This window comes from Heterodontus francisci, chromosome 24, assembly GCF_036365525.1.
Source record: "Heterodontus francisci isolate sHetFra1 chromosome 24, sHetFra1.hap1, whole genome shotgun sequence".
NCBI classification, from domain to species: domain Eukaryota; kingdom Metazoa; phylum Chordata; class Chondrichthyes; order Heterodontiformes; family Heterodontidae; genus Heterodontus; species Heterodontus francisci.
This window is the reverse complement of record NC_090394.1, coordinates 42,768,456-42,779,285: the sequence shown is the minus strand read 5'-3', so window position 1 is coordinate 42,779,285 and position 10,830 is coordinate 42,768,456.

Sequence of the window (10,830 nt, the reverse complement as noted above, 5' to 3'; positions counted from 1 at the left end):
CGGTGTCGGAGGCGAGCTGAATACGACTGCAGAGGTGTTGCCAATAGTCATTTGATCAGCGCCTGGCTGTTCTTTTTGCAGTGCCTCTGGCTACTTTAAGTGCTACGGATGTTAATTTGCTGGGGGCTTTCTTGTAGTTCAACAGTGCAGTGTGTGTAGCGGCTATGACAGGTTGCAGCTCTTCAAAGTGAGATTGAAACCAGTCTGCATTCTGCTTCTCACGTTTGCCAAAGGTGGTCATTGCTGAGTCATAGATGGCTTCTCTGATGTGGGCCCACTTCATCTCTGCTTCCCCTGCAGGAGTGTTTTGAAGGGCTTTTTCAAGTGAATTTATAAATTTATGTACCAGCTGTGGATAAGAAATTCTGTTAGTGTTAATGCGCGGGCGGCCCTTCTGCTTGGAGTAATGTAGCTTCTTTGGTTTGAGTCTAACTTTGCTGCACACCAGGGAGTGGTCGGTGTCGCAGTCTGCACTGTGGAAGCTGCGTGTGATTTGGACACAGCAGTCTCTGTCCATTCTCATTCATCCTTCCAATGTCATAGTGCCCAAGGCAGGAGGGCCATGAGTCATGGTCGGCCCCAACCCTGGCGTTAAAGTCCCCCAGCAGGAACAAATGTTCGGTATTAGGAATGCTACTAATGATATTATGGAGTTCCTCGTAGAACTGGTCTTTAAATTCAAGTGTTGGAGCATAGATGCTGAGTAGGTGTACTGGGACAGAGGCAGTGAGCAGTTGGATGGACAGTATGCGTTCCGAGCCATTTGAAGCCCACTCTATGCTGTCTTGGTTCTTCAGGATCCCTACCCTGCCAGAAGAAGGTGTAGTCTTGCTCCCTTAGAGATCCGCTCGCAGGGAGGCATGTCTCCTGAAGTGCTGCAATGTCCACATTGAGTCTACTGAGCTCGTTGTTAATGATGGCAGTCTTCCTAGAGTCGTTGATTTGTGTAAGGTCTTCCGACAGGCCAGGACACATAGTTCTGACGTTCCAGTTTGTAAAACGAGGGGCTGGTACCATCTTTCCTTTTTTTGTTGTGGCATATCACCATTTGGTGCGGTGTTACAGTCCATTTGTCGAACAATGACCCTGAGCTCCAGGCACCCATTGAGGCAGGTGAACTGTGGCGGGACAGAACCTTATTGACCGGGGGCTGCCCTGTTTGAGGCGGGCGGTAGCTGTCCAGTGAGATGCGATGACCTCTCCCACTGACAAAGGCAACCCATGGTGCCCAATCTCGATTTTTCATTTCAATGGAGCTGGACTTATAACCCATAACTGCTGCCTTCCGTGTTGTTTTGGTTGCTGTGAGGCGACTATGGAGTGACCTCTCCATGGCACATGCCTGGGTGGAATGTATGAAGGTTGTGAGTTGCCCAAGCGTCAAAACCCCCCCTCTCGGCCTTCCTAGTGGGGTCCAAAGGAGTGCAGAGCATGACGTTTGGCACCAGTATGGCTGCAGGAACTGCAGGAAACATGCCAAAGGTGACACATGATCACCTTAGGGGTTCCGCTCCAGATTTTCTGTTGGGGTTTACTCCCTTAGCCTTGGTCTCTCCCGAGACACCCACAAGGCAGTGGGGTTGTTAGCTCCTATCCCTGAGCAGGGGCCCTAACAAGTAAGCAGTGCGATTTCATGGAGGGAGAGGGAAGGGGGGAGGGGGTGCGAGGAGGGAGGGGGTGCGAGGGGGGAGAGGGTGGGGGTGGGGGAAGGGGGTGCAGGGGGGAAGGGGGAGCGGGGGTGTGAGGGTGGAGGGGGAAGGGGGTGCAAGAGGGGAGGGGATGGGGAGGGGGGTGTGAGGGGGAGGGGGTGCGGGGGCGTGGGGGGAAGGGGGAGGGGGGAACGGGGTGCAGGGGGAAGGTGGTTTGAGGGGGAAAGGGAGAGGGGGTGGGGGAAAGGTAGCGTGGAGGGGGAGGGGCTGGTGGATCAGTGCTATGCCGGCCGCGATGTGGAGCTTCTTCTCCCGGGATCTGATCAAGGATTTTCTGTATGAGACCAGCGGGGTGGGGGAGGGGGGGGGCGGGTGCGGGGGTGGTGGCCGAGGCCTCACTGGGCCTTTGGCATGCGCTCATCGTTGCCCCAGTCCGGGCACTGCGGCTCTGGCTCCGACGCGACCCCGTAGCGGCATCTTACCCATCAGGTAATTCCCAACCCACTTTGTGTGAGAGAACCAGATCCTGAAGTACAGTGATATCATACAAATGGACGATCAGTGGGGCTTTAAGTCAGCAGCTGATTCACACCATTCTGGTTAATGTTGTTCTTATCCACTGTCAGCTTCACGGACTCTGATTGGAAATGACTGGGAACATTGGTCCAATTGTGTTCTGTATATTCTGTAATGTTGATATTACTCCCCTGTTAATCTATTGACATTCCAGCAATTTGTGGCACAAATATAGCGTGACAACGATAGTAAGCATACAAGTCCAATTAATGTAATTTGCCATTGCAGCAATTTCTACCCCCATGACTCTTAGGTTGTGCCATGGATGAAACTGGTCTTTGGCAGTAGTGCAAAATGGTGATAGCGAATTGGGAGCCTGTTTTATACAATGCCTGATTTTTCATTGACTTCAATAGAGAAGAAAATTGGATGATTTGCCTGTTTTGCACTACCATCAAAGACCAACTTCACCCTCACTTTCTCCTTTCACAGTTGGGCCTAGCTTCAAATCCAGCCCTGGTAATGGGATGAACTCCTTTCGTTGATAGCCTTGACATCCTTAAAGAATTAAGTTTGGCTGATTTTAGTTTAGATGAGTAAGACAGGGGCACTCCAAATTGACCTCAGCCCCTGTGCTGGATAGGGCGGCATAAATCAACCACCGTCCCCATTCCTGATAACTATCCAGCAATGCCTGCTGCAAGGTGTTGAGTTGTGGTTGATGGTTGAGAATAGGGTTGGACAGGTCTGTGATGCCTTACACAGTTAAACAGGCTGCTGACGTCCATACAGTCGGAGTCTAGCAAAAGTTAACAACTCCTGGAGATTAGAAATCAAAATTTGTGAGCAAGGGTGTTGGAAAGGAAATTAAGGAGAAACTCAGCCACAATTAGTAGCTCACTTTGATAAGTACATATCATATCTCTCTCACACACACAGCTCTCCTTCATACTTAAAAAAAAACACTTTGTTTCATTTAATTTCTCCCAGCTTTGGTTGCATTTTTTGGCCAGAGCTGTTCCAGTTCTGTGATCTAAGAAGCTCAGTTGGGCGTTTCGGCACTTGCTCAAAGACGTCGATAGTCATTGGCACAAAGCCCACATATGTGTGTGCGCAAAGAGGTTTTGTCTGCACAGTGAGCTTGTTTGTAATTATTTGCATGGTGAGTGTTCCTCTTTCTACAATAAACAATGGTTAACTCTCTCAGAACCACATCAGTACAACAATGAAATCAAGTTTAATAGACTAAAAGAGAGCATCTGAACCACAGAAACCTAACCATGATAACTATTACCACATCCTTTCAGTCTCTTCTGTTGAATGATGGCTTTACTTCCATCCTTCTCTGTGTAACTTCAGTGAAACAGGTGCTATCCATGTCCTTCCCCTATAATTGAACAAGGTTACCTCAGCAACATGTCAAGTAATCTGATCAGTTCATCTCACCAACGTGCTCCTTCCAACTATTCCTCTTCTTTGGATTATTTTCTTCCATTGATTTTTCTTTCTATCTCTCTCACCTGCATAGTATTTACTATAAAGCATCTTTTAGTAAAATCATCCTTCAGCCTCGGAGGAGTTTGATGAATCTGCCACCTGATCTCTTTCCTGTTATTTAAGATGGTACTGGCTGCTGACTGAATTTTCTTGCATTCAGGGTTTGTGAGTTGTTGTATCTACTGTGTTTCTCTTGAACTGGATCTCATCTTTAAGGCAGTCATTCTCAGACACAGCTGCACTCCTTAATCTCAGAAGGAACATCACCTTTGTACTCTGGCCATTCTATCAGAATGATGTGTTTCAACTCCTGTGAAGTTTGATCTTTTCTGAGCTTTCAGTTGGTTTTCAGCTTGATGCTGTCCTGAATTAGACACTTCACCATCTCATTCATCAACAAACCCATCCTCAGCTTTGGTCAGAAGTATTTCAGTATTCTCTGCCTTTACCTTTGTCTGTTCAGGTGAGCAGAGTCTGCTGGAAGTTTCAACAGTGTACCTATCCTTTCCTTGCTTGAAATTCATTTATACAGTGTATGTTTGTATGTAACGGCAATCTCTGCGGTTATTTGAGTGCAGTTAAGAGACGTTTCTCACCAATACTTTCCAAGGGCTTAGGATCACTCTGAATTTATTATGTTTTTTGGTATTGAATTTATTGTCTGTCTCCTGACCATGAATCCATCCCTGATGTTTGATGATTTTCAGCTTTAAGGGCTAAAGCAGTCTAAGTAGCCTACCAAACACAGAGCAAGTGCCTGGGGTAGTGGCAATGAACAGAGACAGTGGGGTGGGAACACAAAATGGCTCCCATTAATCCCCTTTTAAAGACTGGGATTTTTCTATGATGGTAATAAAACCTTCCAATATGGCACTTCCCTAAACTAATAGCTATACGGTGGGTAAGAATACTAAAGCTTTCATTTGGGACAGGACAGATTGAAATAAATTCTGTGGACCAAAGAATCCACTGGTTAGGCCACAGCTGGAGTATTGTGTACAGTTCTGGTCACCACTTTACAGGAAGGACATAATTGCTCTGGAGAGAGTACAGAGGGGATTTACAAGAATGTTGCCAGGGCTTGAAAGTTGCAGCTATGAGGAAAGATTGGATAGGCTAGGGTTTTTTCCTGAGAGCAGAGGAGGCTGAGGGGTGACTTAATTGAGGTGTACAAAATTATGAGGGGCCTAGATAGATTAGACAGGAAGGGCCTGTTTCCCCTAGCGGGGAGGTCAATTACCAGGGCACAGATTTAAGTTAGAAGGATTAGAGGGGACACGAGGAAAAACTTTTTCACCCAGAGGGTGGTGGGTGTCTGGAATTCACTGCCAGGAATGGTGGTGGAGGCAGAAACCCTCAACTCATTTAAAAGGTACCTGGACATGCACCTGAAGTGCTGTAACCTGCAAGGCTATGGACCAGGTGCTGGAAGGTCGGATTAGATTGGGCAGCTAGATTTTTCGGCCAGCGCAGACATGATGGGCTAAATGGCCTCCTTCTGTGCTGTAATTTGTCTGTGGTTCTATGGTTCTGGTATGCAAATCCAGCAGTTATTCATCATTGCAGAACAGCACTGACCTTGTCAGCACTGGAACCTTGACAGTTTGGAATTCATCAACGGTGACTTCGTATCATCAAAGACCCCAAAATACTAACGATGTCTAATAAACTTGAATATTGTCCCTCCCTTGGAAAACTCATCTTCTTGTTGCTGTTACGCTGACCAAGGGCGTGGCTTGAAATGTCCCTCCAATAAATCTTTGGTTGGCTCTTCAGGAGTCCTGGCCCTGCCCACAGCTTAAACCATGAAGTGAGCCCCGCTTCTGCAAGGCTTGTCCAGGTACTTCGAGGCAACAGTGACTTCTGTCTAGCTGAATAGGAATGGGCACTCATTAATTAGGTCATCCTTGCCCCTAGCTCTAAGAAACCCATACCTTGTGTTAATGGTCTTGCAAACGGAAGTGGAGGATTCTGGCCTTATCAGGACCTTCCGGGACATTGTGGCTGGGTTTGGACCTGTTTTGCAGAATTTCCTCTGGAACAGTGATGAATTTTGGGGCCTATAATTTTCCATCCAATCTATTCTTATTCTTGCCTTTCTGCAAAAAAATCCCCCTATAAGGTGCACATTTGGAGCTCATCCCAATGGCCTAGTTGAGATATGCAGCCAATATGATACCGAGAAGACCCCAGGTTTAACTCTGGTCTGTGGAGAGTTAACTAATCTCAGGCGAGAGAGTATTTGGGATGTAACTATTGACCTCAATATTCCCCCTGGGCAAGGGAAGGGCAAAAGCAGCCAACATCCCCACTAACGATCACTATCCAGTGACCTCTGCTGGACATCAAGGAGGATAGGATCAGATCTGGCTGTGATACCACCAACACTGAAATAGCTTACTGACTGTCAGCATATAGGCCCTCAAATGAAGAATGGCTACTTCAGTCAAGTCCCAAGGGGCTGTGACAGTGCATTCCTGTACTGCCATTGAGGAGCCACACTTGCAAATATTGCAGGCCAACGATTCAACAGCCACAATGTAGCAGGCCCATCTCTACCCATTGCTCCCTTCAAGTACGTCCTGCCATTGGAAGTAACTCTGGTAAATCAGTACAAGCCTGTATGAATCTGCCACACCAGTACCAATGGAACTGTATCCTAACACAAATCAGGGAAAGGAGAGTAGGAAGTAATTAAAACGTCACCACAGTGAAAGATGATCACAATTATTTTTTCTTTGTCACGTTGGCCTAACGACATCATCATTGCTGGGGCACAATAGAGTGACACATTTCCCTTGTCTCCCACCCTCTATGCCATTGATTGGATGTCAGGCATATATGCTTCACACAATTATGCTGCACATATTACAGCATCAGTGTCTTATTAAATCTAGATGAGGGGAACACCCTGTACCCATTCATCATTGTCTTTGCAGAAGAATGTGGGAAAAATGATTAATGGCTAAAGAGTACAGGTATGATGTATTAGTTTTTAACATCACCCAAATCAGAAAGCCATTTGTTCAGAGTATATCGGATTTTTTTCTTATCTCTGGAAATCAGAAGCTGTCGTGCAGGCAAGACATTCACCCCCTTCAGAGTTTTCAATTGTAACAGGATCGGTAAGGGAACGTTAAGCACCATTGGTCAGCCATCGCACTCCTCCATCTGTCTTCAGGCTGTGCTCATGTGCACTTAGATGGAACGTTCACTGATAGTCGATATTCGGCCAGAGGTCAGGCTGAAATGACAAGAGAAAGCACATGAATTTTCTCATTAGCTGCAGGGCAAAGATTGAGATATCTGCTGAGAACGGGCACGTTTTCAATGGGATGCTCCTTCTCTGCTCCATCAAGCAATCTCCATCCCCCAGGGAAATGCTCTGTGCTTAGGGTGGGTTTCATGGAATAGAGCATCATGTGATGGGAGCCTATATTCAGAATTTGAGCAAATAATCATGCTGATCTCTGCACTTGAAATCCTGATATGCACTTCCATCACATGAAGCTCCACGTTAAGTACCCTAATTCATAACATCCAGCTTCAAATGTCTGAGATAAAATGTGTGCTCAGTACTGCTATTATATAATGCTAGTAGAATGGCTGCTCGCTCAGAGGAAATGTGGTTTTGTAACAGGAGTGATGTATCATGTAATTTAGGATATATGATTACACAACAGACAAGAGTGAGACGATTAGGAGAAATTTCTTTAATCAGTGGGTTGTTGGAGCTTGGAATGCTTTTATTTTATTTGTTCATTCGTGGGATATGGGCGTTGCTGGCCAGGCCAGCATTTGTTTCCCAACCCTCATTGCCCTTGAGAAGGTGGTGGTGAGCTGCCTCCTTGAACTGTTGCAGTCCTTGGGGTGCATGTACACCAACAGTGCTGTTAGGAAGGGAGTTCCAGGATTTTGAGCCAGTGACAGTGAAGGAACAGTGAAATAGTTCCAATTCAGTGGTGTGTGGCTTGGAGGGGAACTTGCAGATGGTGGTGTTCCCATGCATCTGCTGCCCTTGTTCTTCTAGATAGTAGAGTTCACGGGTTTGGAAGGTGCTGTCAAAGGAGCCTTGGTGAGTTGCTGCAGTGCGTCTTGTAGATGGTACACACTGCTGCCACAGTGCATCTGTGGTGGAGGGAGTGAATGTTGAAGGTGGTGGATGGGGTGCCAATCAAGCGGGCTGCTTTGTCCTGGATGGTGTCGAGCTTCTTGAGTGTTGTTGGAGCTGCACCCATCCAGGCAAGTGGAAAGTATTCCATCACACTCCTAACTTGTGCCTTGCAGATGATGGACAGGCATTGGGGAGAGAGGGGGTGAGTTACTCACCGCCGAATTCCTAGCCTCTGACCTGCTCTTGTATTTATGTGGCTGGTCCAGTTCAGTTTCTGGTCAATGGTAACCCCCAGGATGTTGATAGTGAACGATTCAGTGATGGTAATGCCATTGAAATCAAGGGGAGATGGTTAGCTTCTCTCTTGTTTGAGATGGTCATTGCCTGGCACTTGTATAGCGTGAATGTTACTTGCCACTTATCAGCCAAGCCTGGATGTTGTCCAGGTCTTGCTGCATCTTGACAAGGGCTGCTTCAATATTTGAGGAGTCGCAAATGGTGCTGAACATTGTGCAATCATCAGCGAACATCCCCACTTCTGACCTTATGCTGGAAGGAAGTTCATCGATGAAGCAGCTGAAGATGGTTGGGCCTAGGACATTACCCTGAGGAAAGCCTTCAGTGATGTTCTTTGACTTGGATGATTGACCTCCAATAACCACAACCATCTTCCTTTGTGCTAGGTATGACTGCAACCAGTGGAGAGGTTTCCCCCTGGTTCCCATTGACTCCAGTTTTGCTAGGGCTCCTTGATGCCATACTTGGTCAAATGCTACCTTGATGTCAAAGACAGTCACTCTCACCTAACCTCTGGAATTCAGCTCTTTTGTCCATGTTTGGACCAAGGCTGTAATGAGGTCAGGAGCTGAGTGGCCCTGGCGGGACCCAAAATGAGCATCAGTGAGAAAGTTAATGCTGGGCAAATGCCGCTTGATAGCACTGTTGACAACCCCTTCCAACACTTTGCTGATGATCGAGAGTAGACTGATAGGGCAGTAATTGGCTGGGTTGGATTTGTCAGCTTTCTTTTGTGCACAGGACATACCTGGGCAATTTTCCACATTGCCAGGTAGATGCTATTTTGTGGCACAGGGAATGGTTGAGGCAGAGAACAATGTATCTTTTAAGGGAACATTGGATAAATATTTGAAGCAGGGGAAGATAGAGGGCTATTGGAAGATTAGTTTTGTATTGTTCTAGCAAAGAACACCGACATGATGCACTGAATTGCCTCCTCCAAGTTCTGTAAACATGCATACACGAATGTATCCACTAGAAGAGAGACACAACTCTTTGCTTGTACATGGGGTACATTTTGCACAACAGTTAAAGAACTTGTCTGGTCCTGGGGCCAACATTCCTCCTTCATGCAACACCACCAAAAACAGACTGATGACATTCATCTCATTGCTGTTTGCGATATCTTGCTGTTTATAAAATGGCTGCTGTGATTGCCTACATAACTGTGACTGAACTTTGAAGTAATTCATTGTCCCTGAGGTGCTCTGGAGGTTGTTTTTGATGGATGTGATAAAGGGCTTCAAGTCCAAAAGGGTTCTCCCTATCCTTTGCAATAGACTCTGTGCAAGATCAGAGGAAACCTCTGTGATTACGCCAAACGATTGGAAGAATCCCGATAGATAAATAAACAGACATTCTGTTACATTTGGCTCATGATATATTACCGTCAGAGGGGTCCATTATTGTGTATGTACACCTTTAAGAGGTGTGACTACAAGATCATGTTAGTCATGTAAGAGCTATGATTTAACACACCACGTGATCCTGAGTGTTAAGCAGTCTTGAAGATCTACCTGTACAGTCAACACCTCTCTCAATATTCAATAAAGAACCCATAATATTGCATTACTGATCCCATCTGGAATGGTCAATCTTTATATACAATCTATAGTAGCACAGAGGTTCAAGGAACACGCAACACCCACGACTGTGTCATAAAGTGCAATTTAGGGAAACGTTTCTCAGCTGTTTAATTGCCATAAATTTGACAAGCACAATTGGAATTAGTTAAGTAGCTTCACTTAGAGAGGCCATTGTCATTGTCATATTGTTATGGAAACAAGGCATATTCCATTTGATAGAAATTAGTTGGTTGACTCTATTGAGTGAATGATTCCAGTGCTAGAAGCACCTTTTCCTTTCTTGTAATTATAGCTTCATAAAATATTACCTTAATTTTACACGTGATGTGTATTGACTAAGACCAGAACACAGACTCAAGATGTTAAGTTGCACCCTCTTAATCGCTCCTTTTATTCTGAGGCATTGGCTCTCCCATGGTTATGTCAGAATGTCCTTAGTCAGACTTGTCATGTAATAAACAAGCAAATCTTTATCACAAGAGAACTAAAGAACTAACACATTCCATTGCATGTCTCAGGGTCTGAAGATAATTTGAGATAGGCCATTTGACCCATCCCGGCTCTGCTATCCAGTGGTAAGTGGTGTGTGTGGCTTCCACTTTTCACTTCCCAACTAACCGCAGATAATATTTTGTTAAAAATGGTGTGTTAGTCCCTGAGTGTTTATAGGGTCAAATAAACAGACAAACAAGAGGTTTTCTCATAGGTTAAAAAAAGAAAGATATCTATTTAATTTTAAACAATTCTCGAAATGGTCACAATCTCACCCACACACACTCATTCACACACACACATGCACTCACAAGAATAAATAGATAGAGAGAAAAGGGTAGAATATAATTAAAGTCCAAATTACTGTCCAGGAGTCTGTTGCTCAAAAAAACCTTCAGAGTTTCTTTCGGGAGGAAATTTTATAATGGTGTTGCAGGGCCTGAATGTTCCATGTCTTTGAGTTGCTGAAGTGTTGTAGTCTTCTGTGGTTAAAACTCAGCTCAAAGTTGGTGGTGAGAATACTGGTGTACTTTCACAGATGGGGAGTCTCAAAGTCACCTTGCAATTTCTCTGCTGCAATGTTGCTCAAGTTGTTATTCAGAAGGGTTCTTCTGCTTAGCTGGACCATATCTCACAACCTCTGGCTGGAACTGGTTTTCTGTGTTCTTTGGTTGAACTC